Source organism: Muscardinus avellanarius (assembly GCF_963383645.1).
Source record: "Muscardinus avellanarius genome assembly, chromosome: 17".
Lineage (NCBI taxonomy): Eukaryota > Metazoa > Chordata > Mammalia > Rodentia > Gliridae > Muscardinus > Muscardinus avellanarius.
The window spans coordinates 15,563,912-15,579,540 of NC_137803.1; positions in this window are offsets into that span (position 1 = coordinate 15,563,912).

Sequence of the window (15,629 nt, forward strand, 5' to 3'; positions counted from 1 at the left end):
TTGTCTTTTTATTATAAACCAAAAGACATAATCAATAGGAAAACTGCAGGTTCATATAGCTTCCTATGACTACACTGGAAAATGTACAGATTTGTATTTTTTAACTGCAAAGAAGTCCTTCTACTTAAATTGACACCAAGTGACAATCGTTGTATTTGAATATATGCCAGGGATATTAAAAGACAAGAGGGTGACCGGACAATAAAAATATTTCTCAGATGTTAGGAGACAGAAGTGTCACTGGGACACTGCCTAACTGTGCCTGGTAGTTCTGCACACCCCAGTTATGTTTCTACATGTTTGCCTTACACCACAGTCTTCTCTATTTGCAATATTCTCAAGAGGAATGAAGAGCACAGCTTGAAATTTTGCCACCTCCCATGAGTTTTCTCGGGGTCCTAATGAAGGGAAGCTGAGGATTATAGAGAAATGAAACGTAGCTCTTTCATAGAAACAGCTGTGGTTCTCTTGACAGTAAATTGCCCTGTTAACACTGCTACTCGATAGCCTGATCAAGGAAGTTCATTATAAGTATACTTTTATTACACAATGCCTGAAAAGTGGTAGGAGCACAATTTCCTATCTTCGTTCTTCTTATTAACACCATTCGTTATAATATACTATCCACTTATGTATCAGCCGATGCAAAACAGGAAAGATGCCTTGTGAAGCTGGTTCAAGTTGATTGATAAGAGGGCATGTCGTCCCTAATGATACTGGTGTACATGTACACGGCTTGATTTCCCATCACTACTTGAAGAAACACATTTGACACATACCAAATGATCTCATTTATACTTCAAAACAACTCTGTAAGGAAGTAACATTTTCCTCCACTTTAAATGATGCTCAAAGATGAGTCTGTCTATCATCTCATACCCCATTAAGATATATGACTACAGTGCACCAATTAAAAAATCATTTTTTTGGTGAATTCATTTCAAACACCCCCCCATGCCACTCCTGAACGGCATGGGGCTATAACTGTCTTCTGTATTTCTATCTTTTTAATAAACTCCTTTAAAAAATAAAAATGAAAATAAATAAAAAATCATCTTTCCATTTAAAAAATAAAAAGGTAAAATAAAACAGAATTTATATAAAAAGGAAGCTATTCAAAAAGACAGTAAATGACAGAGAATTTGATTTAAAAGTCCCGTCTGCTTCATTCCAAAGAACTTTCATGTCCTCGTTCCTAAAGGAGATAATATTTCCAAAGTCCTTGTCGAGCAGTGGTGTAATGGTAAAGAACAGGCTATGTACATAAGAATGGGTGGCCAGAATTTCTGACCTACTTGAAATTAGATACTTATTCTGTCTGCGAATTTAAGTCACTGTGAATGCCTGAATTCTTTATACTTAATGTATTAGCACCCTGAAGATTTAAAGAAATTGACAACTCTGGGAAGTCCGTAATGATGAAAAGTCTCCTCTAGAAACTTTATAAGCATTGTTATGTAAGGGAAACTGCCAGATATTTTGCAGGGACCTAAAAATCTATGAAGTGCGAAAATGGGATGACTGTAAGAATCTAACCATTTCTTACAGCTAAGGGCTCATAGGAGTGGACAAAATCACCACGGTCTATGGCTTTTAGGATAAAGCTGTAGAAAAGGAAGAAGCAGAGACTGTCGGTCACTGTAATGTGAAGAGACTGACAGCTCTCACACTGAATCTCAAGGAGGGCTGTGTGATGACAGCTCATGGAACCACATTCGTAAGGTGACAAATCTGTAACATGTACACAATTCCAGGAAATAATACAGTGTGCACGTGTTCAATAGTGCACAGCAGGGGGTAGTATTCTATCCTGAAAACACATCCATTGCTGACCATGGGCTGACATTTTCATACAGTGCTGGGAATGTTGATTTCCAAAACAGTGTTCATGACAGATAACATTATTTCAAACTGCATTTGCTTGCTGGGTGCATGATTTATTGTTAAGTCCATTAAGGGCAGAGTGGACTTCAGTTCTTCTCAGCTGAAGTACAGAATGGAAACTATGAATAGAAAACATTTGGGGTTTTTTTTTTTTTTTCCCCTCTATGAGAATTTTTGGTTCCATCAACCAGTGATATCTGAACTGGAGGGGGTGAGGTAGATGTTTCTCTTTTGGAGAAGTTTTTGTCATTTTGATGAGTCGCTTCCTATGAGTCAGCTTTCTGACTCTCAGTAATCTGATCTCATAAAAATGGATGATTGTGATTCTTACCCTTGATAATGCAATCAATTAGTTTCTGCCTTCCCACTTTAGACAAAAGAATATCTGAATGAATAGTGGCAAATCACCAATTATTTTTTTTGTTATAAAAACCAATGTTATTCTACTAGACAATAGAGTTATGACCATCCCTTATATGGGAAAATAGCTTTTCTTTCTCATAAATGCGTGAGTTTCTATCTAACAAAAGCTTAATATTCATGAATTCTAAAACAAGAAATAAAATTCATAATAGTATAGGTTAGGGATTTCTATGTTCTTGTGAGACAGCTAACGTTATCCTGGAAAACATGTTGGATTTCAGAAAATTTACCAACACTAAATTTTAGAAAATATCAAAATTATTTATAATTCAAAATGGCAGCAAGAGAAGATTTTGTTCATCTGGACAGATGTTTCAACTTTTTAAATCCTGTGCTCATTTTAACTGTCTCCCTTGTATGTTCTTGATCACTTATTTGAGGCCTATTTGAATACATTTCCACCTCAGTTTCTTTCCTGCAATTTATTCAAATGTATTATATTTCTCCACAGAGATAATATCGATGATAATCAGGGTTCATATGCCACTAGTTTTATTTTTTTATTAATTTTTTTGCACAGAAAGGAACCTCCTGTGGATATGTACATTCACATTTAAAACTCTCAAAGCCCAGCTTTTTATAGTCAACGTGTTTAAAATGAAAAATTTAGTTCTACTCAGATTAAGTTCTTACTTCTGAAATCTATGTTGCTAAATTAAGCTACCTTTGGAGTTTAGTAATTTCACTATGATGTCCTCATTGCAATTCATTGGTCATGTTAGATACTCCAGTCTGTTATTATTATTTGTTTCGCTAATGCTTGTATTTGTACTCATACCTTTTTCTCTTACCTGTGCTCTCTGAAGAATTTTGTGTTTTAATGGCATTTTCAAGTATCAACACTTACATTCTCTTATTGCATAGTATTCTTATTATCGGGCATTTAATAATTCTATTGATATGATTCCTTTAAATTCATTTATTCCCTCCTATTTTTACTATTAATTTCTTTTAAGTTTATTTTGACTTAGTAACAGTACTTACAACTACATATTAGACATAAGATATTTAAGTAAATAGGTGTGCTGGCACTGATGTGACTGATCCTTATGATTTCAACTTTAATAATTTTATAAATGTGTCCACGTGTGGTACTGGGGATGAGCCCAGGTTTTCACTCATGGTAACCATGTGCCCTTTACCACTTAGCTACATCCTCAGTCTATACATGTTTTATATCTATGTAATATGTCATCACATTTATTGAATCTTTTAAGTGTTTGAAAGAAGACTTCAGAAAATATTTGCTTGGCTTAGTGATTGCTGTGATATATTTGTGAATGTACAAACAGAAGGAGGGAGGAGGGAAGGATAGGGTGGGAATTGGGGAAGGACTAAATGAGTGATGTGTGCCTCCACCATCTTGTACCCCATTAAGATGTATGACTACAATGAACCAATTAAAAAAAAGGAAATATTTGTTAAATAAAGTATGTGAAATATATTATCCGTCTCATTCATCTGTTTACTATTAGCTTGTTTACAGTACATAGAAACAAAAGAAGGTAAATTAGAAAATCACTAAAAATTACCAAGTTTAGATCATTTCTCCTTGTTAGTACCTTCAGTGGAACACTATATAAAACTAAAGCACTTCCCTGTTTTTTCCCTCATAAAAGAACTTTCATTAATATAATATATACCATTTCATAAACAAAAGAAGTCTATTTATATGTGACTAGGGAAAATATTTATTGTAGTTGCTCTGATTATGAAAATGATACCCACTTAAAGCCCAAAAAGAAAATGCATAAAATTATAAACATAATAATGATTACTTTCACTTTTACATCCATCAATACCTGTTGTTGACATTTTAATGAATGCCTTTCCAACAAACCACTGCAGGAAAAGGTGTATAGAAGGTCATTCATTATTGTATTGCTTCAGATGATATAAAATTTCAAAAAATGCTGTTTAATAAATGTCTTTATGCCAGGAATGGTGTCACATTCCTGTAATACTAATTTTCGTGAGGCTAATAGAGGAGGATCACAGGTTCATGGCCAGCCTCAGCAACTTAGTGATATTCTCAGCAACTTAGCAAGACCCTGCTTCAAAACAAAATAGTAATATTAATAGTAAAAGGCCAGAAGTGTAGCTCAAAAGTAGAATTCACCAAGTTCATTCTCCAGTCCCATAAATAAACAAATGTCATTATATCACATAATGAATCATTCTACCTGTATTATAAGCAGATGTATAAATATATTTGTATTAAAATGAGAAAACATAGCTGGGCACGGTAGTGCATGCTTGTGATCCCAGTACTTGGAAGGCTGAGACAGGAGGATTGCCGGTTTGAGGACAGTCTCAGCAACAGACCCTGTTTCAAGATATAAAGATAAAATGAGACTGAAGGTAGAGCTTGCAGATAGAATGCCCCTGAGTTCAATCCTCAGTGCAAGAAAGAAAGAAGAAAGGGAGAAAGAAAGAAAGAAAGAAAGAAAGAAAGAAAGAAAGAAAGAAAGAAAGAAAGAAGCAAAGGAGGGAGGGAAGGAAGGAAGGTTGGGAGGGAGGACATTCCACAATATGTTTTAATGCAAAACAACATAAAACATCAAAGCAATGTGTTGAGGAGAATTGTGTGGTTTTTCTAATAAATTTTAATTTTAGACAAATCTTAGATTTAGAGAAAACTTGAGAGGATAGCACAGAAATTTTCTATACAACCCCAAACTAATTTCTCCTACTAATAACATTTTACATTGCTAAGATATGTTTCATGTTAACTTTCTGTAGCATCTTATTTGAAGAATTTTTCTACATAAACATTCAAATATCTAAAGTGGGACTGTTGGGGAGATAATGGTCAAAGCACAAAATAATCACAGTTAAATAGGAAGAGTAAATTGAAGAGATCCATTACACAACATCGCAACTATAGTAAATTAGGAAACAGTGTATTTATTTTATTGTTTTATACTGTCTCAGCAATTCCTCCTATTTTTTTATTATTTCTGTCTTTCACTGTGTTGACTTAAAAAAAACATTGGGTAAAAAAAATCCTTTAATCTTCTAAGTAGCTATCGTACGCATCTTTATCTACGTCTATATCTACAGCGGCATCTCTATGTTTGGGTTTCCTGTGGCTCTATCTTTACACAGTACATGAGTGTTGAATTTTACTTCTGTGATGGTGTTGGTAATGGTGGTGGTTTCCATCAAGATTATATTAGCAGCTGCGTAAGACTCTGAGTAACTGAAAATATCCTTCAATTGCGTCACACAATGACCTTAACTTGATGAGATGTAGATATTTTGAATCCCAGTATGTCCCATAAGTGCCATGTACTGCATCTTTGTGTTTGGCTATATCATTTTGTGAACTAATATTCTGAGAACTAATAGCCTGGTAACTCTTCTTTGGCAAATAGTGTGTGTGTGGGGGGGGGGTGCACTTGCTGCGTATGTATGTTCTATTTCTAGTAGTTTATTTTATCCTCGTTTTTTTTTTTCCTCTGTAGTCCTGGGGATGGAACCTAGGAGCATTCTACCTCTGAGCTACATCCCCAGTCCTACTATTTTTAATTCTTTATTTGGAAACAGGGTCTCACTGAGTTGCAAAGGGCTTCACAAAGTAGTAGCTGAGGCTGTTCTCGAATCACAGCCATCCTGTTTCAGCTTCCCAAATGCTGGGATTACAAGTGTGCGCCACCACACCCGGCCTACCTTCAGTCTTAAAATATGTTTTTCTGGACACATGTCTAAAGATGTAGATTTAGAAGTCTCTAAATTTTTCTTGCAGATAAAATGTATATGTATATTTTAATTGTTTATTTCTGTTTCATTCGCTGTTTTTATTACCAAACTTATATTTTACAGTCTAACCGGCCAACTAGACCAGCTACATTATCTGTGTTTTGCCTTCCGAGCAATGGCAGTGGCTGCCTCGGGAGGGGCCAGCCTGGGGTCTGGCAGCTGGGAAGACAGCTGCCCTCTCATGATCAAGATCCTGCAAAAAGCCGTGATGTGTCTGGCTTCTTCTGAAGTGAAGCAAATAAAGCTGAATTTATAAAATACAAAAGTGTGGCTTGAGGAGGAAATGTGACATTTCCTGGAAGAGTGGATGAATAAGCCACTAATGAAATCCATTTTGCTGGGGAGGAGAAACGCACTGGAACTGCTCTGAGAGCAGAGAGGCTAAGCTTGCAGAACTCAGGATGAGAGCTATCCCTCTTCTGCTGCAAAGTGAGTCTGAGCAAAGGCCGTTGGGAGCGGTCAATCGTGCCACCAGAGGAGTTTCATTTATAACCCCTGCTAAGAAATCTTCACTGTCGTGAAATAAGGAAGGCAGATAGTGTGGTAGACCGAGTCGTGGCAGGGGGAAACCACCAAGAACTAGCTTTGCCAAGGGTGGTTTACATGCTGTGCAGGCCAGTGAGTGTGTCCAGAGTTTTAAGCATGCCTGGTGCTGGGCATGGTGATTCAGGCCTGCGATCCGAGGACCTGGGAGGCTGAGACATGATCACAGGTTCGAGGACAGCCTCAACAATTTAGCAAGGCCCTCCTCAACAACTTAGTGAGATCCTGTTTCAAAATAAAATAAGGCTGAGAGTGTAGTGCAGAGAATGCTCCTGGGTTCAATTGTCAGCACCAAAACAAAAGAAGAAGGAGAAGGAGGAAGAAGAGAAGAAAAGAGAAAAAAAGAAGGGAAGGGACAGGAGAGAGAAAAAAAGAGAAGGAAGAATGAATGGTATAGAGAATATGTCTGCTCCCTTGATAGTGGCTCTTTTATAACTGAGAAACTACAAGAGTTGGTCAACGACAAGTTGACACGCCGGCCGTGCCATATGAAGAATGTCACTGGGTTGTCAGAGGTGCCAGGTTGTTCTTGATGGAGAAACACGCCTGCCCTGTCCTTGAAGGGCTCCCTGTGTTGCAGCTGTACCAAGGGTCTTATTGGCCCAAGTTCATGCATAGCATTTTTCGGCTCAAAGAATTTTAAGTAGAAATAGATTTTAAAAAATTAAAAGAGCAATGCAGAGCCATGCTTACTATAGCTAACTGCATTTTTATCATATAATTATATTATTGGGAAATATGAATAACAGAGAGAAAAAGAAAAACCAAGAAATCTTGATCAATACCATTTTTGATCTGTTTTTCCTTTGAAATCTTTCAAGTCTGACTGCTAAAAATTACTTTGAGCCTTCCACTTAAAATATAGGTTTGTATCCAGCTTGAGCTTTCTAGAACAATGCTCTTTGATGTGAGAATTGGGAGTGAATAAATATTTGTATTGCCCACTTACCAAATAAAGTTCAAAGAGCGAGTGCCTCGGGGTTATCTGAGAAGATATGAAAAGCTCATAATTTTAGTTTTGAACTTCTTTTCATTTGTAAAAGAAAAATGGAATAAAATTTATACTTTGTCCCTTCGCACTTGCTAAAGTTTGCAGTAGTAAACAGTTAAGTCTTTAACAGAGTGATTTCTTTTGTGGTGCTAAGGATTGAACTCAGGGGCATTCTATTTCAAAGCTACAACCCCAGCCAGATTTTTTATTTATTTTATTTTTTAATTAATTTATTTATTTATTTGGTGGTACTGGGGGTGGAACCCAGAGGCTTTCTACTTTCGGGATATACTCCCAGACCTATTTTATATTTTATTTGGAAACAGGGTCTCACTAAGTTGCTGAGAGCCTCGCTAAGTAGCTGAGACTTGCTTCAAACCTGTGCAATCCTCCTGTCTCAGCCTCCCAAGTGCAGGGATTACAAGCATGTGCCACCACACTGGGCTTATTTTTTATTTTGAAAGAGGGTCTCACTAAGTTGTGGAGTGCCTCACTAAATAGCTGAGGCTGGCTAAAAACCCAGATCCTCCTGTCTCAGCTTTCCAAGTACTGCCGGTTCTGAACCACCATGCCCGGCTTAACAGAGTGATTTTTTTTAAGCTTAGCATACATTATCATTTTAATATGTGGTCATGCATCTGATTTAAGTAGAAGTGATGTTTTAAAATCATTTTTTCTGATAATTATACTACACATTTTGGCCCTCTTGTTTATCTTTTTATCTTCTCTGAAACGTTGATATTTCTATTTTATGTATCATAAAAATATTCACAGAGATTTTCATCAATGTATTGAACTTGAATATAAATTTTGAGTTGGGTATTCAGTTGAAGTCAATGACTATCAATTCAAATAACTCATTTACTAGTAGTTCTCGAAAGGTTTCAACCCACAAAGGCTTGAAGTTTAAACAAGTGCTGAGGACCCCAAAGAGCTTTGGTTTATGTGCATTATAGCTATCCCTATCTACTATAATAGAAATTAAGATGGGGACATTTTTTAAAATATTTATTTTCACTTGAAATAATAATTTGCCCAGCCAGGCTTGGTGGCAAATGCTTGTAATCTCAGCATTCGGGAGTCTGAGATGGAAGGATCATGGATCATGAATCATGGACAACCTTAGCTACTTAGCAAGGCCCTTTGTAATCAGTGAGACCCTATTAAAAAATAAATAATCAAAAATAGGGCTGGGGATGTAGCTTGGAGGTAAAATGCCCCTGGGTTCCATCCCCAGTACTGCAAAATAATAATTAATAATAATAATAATAATAATAATAATAATAAGCCTATTATATGTTACACAAATAATGCAGAATTATTGAAAGTATTTTTTCAATAATTGTAAGAAAATTATCATTGCTTCATATTCGTTGTGTGCGTGTGTGTGTGGTACTGAGGATGGAACTCAGGGGCATTTTACCTCTGAGCCACATCTCGAGTCTATTTTTTATTCTTTATTTGAAACAGGGTCTTACTGAGTTGTAAAGGGCCTCCCAAAAACTGGAATTACAAGCATGCACCACCATGCCTAGCTACATTCTTTTACATTCTTTTTTCTTTTTTGAAGATTTAAAGAAGTTTATTAAAAAGATAGAAATACAGAAGATAGTTACAGCCCCATGCCATTCAGGAGTGGCACGGAGTAGGGGGGATGTCAAACCAATTTACCAAAGATACAACACATGGACCAGACTTTTTATACACATGACCTCCATCTTGTTCAAGTAATTCTGATGTTGTAAACATCCCTGTAAGGTACTTCCCCTTACCCTGTAAGCTACCTCCCCTTATTTTACCGCCAATTGGTACTTTCCTGCGTAGGTGTCTTTCACAAAGGTCAATCCCCTCCTCCCATCCTAGCTAGATTATTTTGTAGATCTGTCTTTAGAAAGAGGAAGTCCTAGCTCCCCTCTCCTATGGACTTGCTAATTACTTTTAGCTAAGTCAATCTAGGTTTTAATAGCTGTTTGCTTCCTGACCAAAATCAAGACCAAGTCTTTCACAGATTTGCCCCTCACCCAATTTTTGAAATATATTAATAATTAGAGCTTTCTCAAATCTTCCTAGGCCATTCCCGATACTGGTACATTCCCCCCTCTGTCTAGTAACTTCCCGACACCTCTCAGGCAACAGGTAAATACAGAAAATACATTTTGACTTTTACAGTCAGTTCTTATTAACAGTTAACATGAGCTCAATTTCACTTTTTCCTAATTTTTATCACATGAACATACCCCTTAGAAAAGGAATAAGGATGCTGAGTCGGTCATAAACTGCTTCAAGCTGAACAGGGAAGAAGTTGGGGCCCCAGCTTTAGGCTAACATTCATGCATGTAGTTGGCATGGGGGAATCAGATGGGTCCATCCCATATGCCTCTATGACCATCCAAAGGGTTTCAATAGATGTTCCTCTTGGGTGTGCATACCACCATCTGTTGTCTGAAAGCTTCAACCCTATGAGATAACACTCACAATACAGGTTAACCACGAAAACCTAAAGATAGCACTTAAATGAGAAGTTAAATCCTGTTTTGCTGACTTAGGCTGAAACACACAAAAGTGGGATGTATTTAGTTTATTTTGCACCATGTGAATCCAGGAATTAGTACTGTGCAGACCTGAACTAGGCTTTGGGGTCTCTAAGTAATCCTCTAGCCTTACTATCCATAGTACACCCCTGCTGCTGAACTCTAGCACTTTTCTCTTGGGAATATACAAGTGGTAGGCTTATTAGAAACCTACACCCTTTCAATCCATCTTCATCACATATGCAAACAAACATTCCACAAACCCTTCACACTTGCTTTAATCCTTTGATTTTTCTGTCCTGGTCCTTTCTTTCCCATTTGGAACAATCTTAGGATAAAACTTACAAACAAACATTCCACCAACACTTTACTACTTATTTTAACCCTCAAACTTTCTATCCTGGTCCTTTTTTTTTTTTTCCCCATTTGGGACAATCTTAGGATAAACCATACACATGCTTTCTTAGTCTCACAAAATTTCCTTTCTCTGTATTTACCAAAATATAAAGAAATACATCTATAGACTCTCTACATCTGTCTTTTGTTGTTACATACAAGCAAACAAAATAAAACCATACCATTTAATAATGTTGTTTTATATTTAGTGTTTAGCTTTGGATTCTGAATCTGCTTCTACACTCAATCCATCATATCAGGAAGAAAACGAGGTTGCATGCAAATATGTAGTTAGAAATTATGAATACACTTTTAGATGACTTGGGATATTTTTCTACTCAAAACTACCTGTTTTAATCTGCTTTTTCTTTGGGGTGGCCAAACTACATAACAAAGAAAAGAAAGAAAGGTTTATTTGACTTGTGATTGTAGGGGCTCCACCAGTGGTTCCAGTGCATTATGGCAGCAAGGTGTGAAGGACAATTACAGGCTCATGACACCCAAGAAGCAGAGAAAAAGAGAGGGGAAGTAACTGGAGACAGATACAGTCCCCAGGATCTCACCCCAGTGTTCTATCTCCTCCACTTGCACCCTATCTGCCTACACTTATCATCCAGTAAGTCCATTCAAATTATTAATCCATCAATAAATCTATCCACTATGAGATAAGAGCCCTGAATCCATTATTTTGCCTATAAATATTATTACATTATCAATACATGAGCTTTTCTGGGGAATACCCTGTATCAGAACCACAATACTTGACAAATGACAAAGTTATCTCAGGAGTTATTTGCAGTCTTTAACCTGAAACTATATGAGAATTTTTTTTTGTACCATCTTCCATAAAAACACATTAGTCTCTGTCTTTCATAGAAACACAATGGTCTCTCATGCAGTTTGAATGGAACTTTTGCCCATGTATGGATTTGTAACATGCATTAGTTAGTTTCTTGGAAAAGGCCAGTTCACTGAGCTATATCCATTTTTAAAGGTTGATGCAACTTACAGCACGGTGTCAAAAACTGTTTTTCATTTATATTATCACTGAACCCACTGAAAAAGTCTTCAAATATTGGTAAGTTTTCAAACTAATGGTGTCAAGATAAAACTTTTGCAAAATATTACTTTTTTGCTCAAAATTTGAATTCTATCATTGCTTCCCTTGAAGTAGAATTCTCACTTTTTTTCATTTATAATAAAATTTCTTGCCAAATGCTCAAGTCTAGATAACCCTACACTGCCAACCATTCATTCGAAGTAAACATAGTGTTGCATGGAAAAAAGAACTTCTAGTTTAATTCAGACTACAAACAACTGAGCCAGTGCTTTTCCTCAGCACCACCTCCATACTGGGCATCCAGCAGAGAACTTCACATGTCTTTCCCACTTTGGTATATGGAATATTTACAAATACATATTCAAAATTCAAAATTGCTGGGTCATATGGTAGGTTCATTCTCATTCTTCTGAAGATCCTCCTTACTATATATGACCCAGCAATACCACTTCTGGGTATCTACCCAAAAGGATGGAAACCAAACTACCAAAGTAATGCATGCATATCTATGTTCATATCTGCACAATTCACAATTACCAGACTATAGAATCCACCAAGATGTCTATCAACATGAATGGATAGATGAATGGATTACAAAACTATGAGATATGTATACAATGGAATTTTACTCAGCTGTAAAGAAGGATACAATTATGTCATTTACAAGGAAATTGGTAGAACTGGAGAAAATTAGCATAAGTGAGATTAGTCAGTCACAAAATAATAAGAAGTGAGATGCTCTTCCTAATATGCTTAGGAGAAAATGGGTCATAGGAGGTACTCTAGATGAAGAAGGAGATACTACAGATGAGCAAATAAGGCTACCTAACTAAGGGTGTGGGAGGAAGGAAGAGGAAAATTCTCTCATCTTCATGATCTACATTAACAAACATCAAAGCCAATCACTAAATCAAACATCAGAAGAAGGGAGAAAGAGAGAATGGGGCAAGAATTGGGGAAGAGCTAATTGGGTGATGTATGCATGTATACCTCCACCATCTTGAGCTGACTAAAATGCACCAATAAAAAATTAAAAAATTAAAAAACTAAAAGCAAAAAATCACAAATAAAAATTGGATAAAATGAACATTTTTTTCTCCTGCTTTCTTGAAACCATTCTCCAGTAACTCTAGGTGTGTGTGTGTGTGTGTGTGTGTGTGTGTGTGTGTGTGTGTACATTTTGCTTGGTTTGCTTTTACTGTGAGAGCACAGCAGTAAGGTCTTTTATTCTAAAGGACCATTTTGTGTAACTGTCTTGATTTGTTTTATGGAGCCAGCATTTTTATTCCTTCTTACTTTGAAATTTCAGTATGAAAATGAACATGATGAAAAAAGAAAATAACTTACTGCTATCATGGTATTATTATGAAAATAAGTTTGACCTCACAGGCTTCCTGGAAACATTAAATGTATCCTCAGGAGTGTTGGTAGCACACTTTGAAAATCTATGCAATGGATCATAATACACCCAATAATTATAACTTATGAACTTACTGCACTCAATAGATTTAGTTCTTATACATTTATAGTATTCTGAAAATTTATTCCTGAATTTTAATAGGTATATAATGCCTCTCAAAATTAGTTGCTAATGTCTTTTCTCTCAAGCCCCTAATACATGCTCTAAATAATTAATTATTGTAATAATAAAACTACATAAATACAATCAATTAAATGACCCTCTCTCCTCATTGGCCATGTAACAGTTTTGTTCTTAAAACCTACCTTCTGCCAGGAATGGTGGTGCACACTAGTAATCCCAGCATTTGGGAGGCTGAGATAGGAGAATCCAAGTTCACAGACAGACTCAGCTACTTAATGAGGTCCTCTGCAACTTAGTGAGACCCTGTTTCAAAATAAAGAATAAAAAATAGGGCTGAGGGTATAGCTCGAACATAGAATGCCCCTGGGTTCCATCTCCAGAACCAAAAAGAAAAAAATAAAATAAAACCTACCTTCTGGCATATAATTTATAAACAATAAAAGGTAGATAATAAGATTTGGCACATGTATACTTCTGTTACCTCAAAATAAACAAATAAAACATTTTAATAACCTCACAAAGATCTCCTATGTACCTGACTCCTAGCCCAAGCAATCAATTATTTCATCATGGCAAAAGTAAAGTTTCCTGGATCTCTTTTTGTACTTTCAGAAGCATTTCATAATGAGTTTGGAAATGGCAAAGAAGGTTCAACTGTCTATACATTACCTCAGGTTAGAGCTCTATTTGTATTCTTATATATATTTTAAAATTATAAGAAGGGATGGTTGCAGTGGTGCACACCTGTAATCCCAGGTGCTTGGTAGAATGAGGCAGAAGAATCACAAGTTCAAAGCCAGGCTGGACAATTTATTGAGATCTGGTCTCAAAGTAAACAAAGGGGAGGCAGCTAGGGATGGAACGACTGGCAGAGCACCAATGGGTTCAATCTTCAGTACCTCAAAAATATTGTTTATTTTTAAAAATAAATTGTTTTGGTGCACTATAGTCAAACGTCTCAATGGAATACAAGACTTGTGAGGATATACAAGCACACATCACCCAATTAGCCTTTATCTGATCCCCATCCCATTGCCTCCCCCTCCCTCAATCCCATGCTTGATTTAGTGATTAACTTTGATATATTTAAGTACATCATGTGCTTGAAAGAGTTTCCCTCTTTCCCCCTCCTATCCCCACAGATAGGTCACCTTAATTGCTCCTCTGTAGGGCCCCTTCTTCAACTAGAGTTCCTCCTATTACCCATTTCTTCCTAGTTTTTGCATATTAGGGAAAGCATTTGATTTTTTATTTTTCATGATATTTCCCTGTGGATGCTGCCCTGCAGGCTCCAATCCCAGGCTCAAAGGCCCCAGCAATGGCCTCACCCCACTGCAGGCTCTGATCCCAACCTCGCTAGCCCTGAAACTGGCCTCGCCTCATGGCAGGCTTTGATCCCAGTCTTTCAGGCCTTGGCACTGGCCTCTCCTCATGGCAGGCTCCAATCCTGGCCTCGCTGACCCTGGCACCAGCCTCGCCACATGGCAGTCTCCTATCCCTCAAAAATATTATAAAAGGCAATAAAACATTAAAACTCACTAGGTCAAAAAAACTAGATATCAATAAAATTTAGAATCCTTGGTTCCTTCTAAAAGAATTAGACATTTTATTTAGAATGTTTTATGACTTATATACTTTGTTCATATAAACCCAAGCAAAATAAATTAACCAATTATTTATTAAGATGATCTCATTTAGTCCCTAAAAATCACCTTGAGACACTCATACAAATGTAGTACATAAGGTGACTTTGCTTTATTTAAGCTAAATAAGTTATCTAAGATCACAGATTGAGTTTATTTTCATAGATTAACTGAATATACTTCTGACTTCTCAAGAAAAAAATGACCAGTTTAATAGAGTTTAATAGTTTTAATAGAATTTTATATATAAGGTATCAACATAAACTTTTAGGGAGAAGAAATAAATAAAAGAAGTCAATAGCCTATTCAGATAATCAAGAGTATGGAATTATAATCCAGAAAAAAACACACATATTTTCCACTTTTAATTCTTCTGAGACAGTAATGAGCAGTAAATTCAATAATAATAATAATAATAATAATAATAATAATAACAGCAACAATAATATTTTCTTTTACCCTTCTTGAATTATAATACTCAGTTGCTGAATTTATAGAATTAAGACTCAGGATGTACTGGTTCTTTTACAGGTCCTCTCTATTTTCCTGCCTATCACACATAAATTTTATCTTGTGTTAATGAATATAAATTTTCACTTAATCATGTCATCTCAGCAACTCTTTTTTATATTTATGTTGGCATTGTTTTCATATTCCTCCAATGTGATTTTGGCACTTCAAAATTGATGTATTATTGCAGCAGTTATTTCACTTATTCATAAAAGTTGGTATTTTTCCCACAAACAAAAGTATCAGTCACCTGATAAACCAACATAGATTATAAACCCTTCACATTCATCATAGCTTCAAGCCAAACTTATCTACAAATATATGATTTCTTAAAGCAACATTT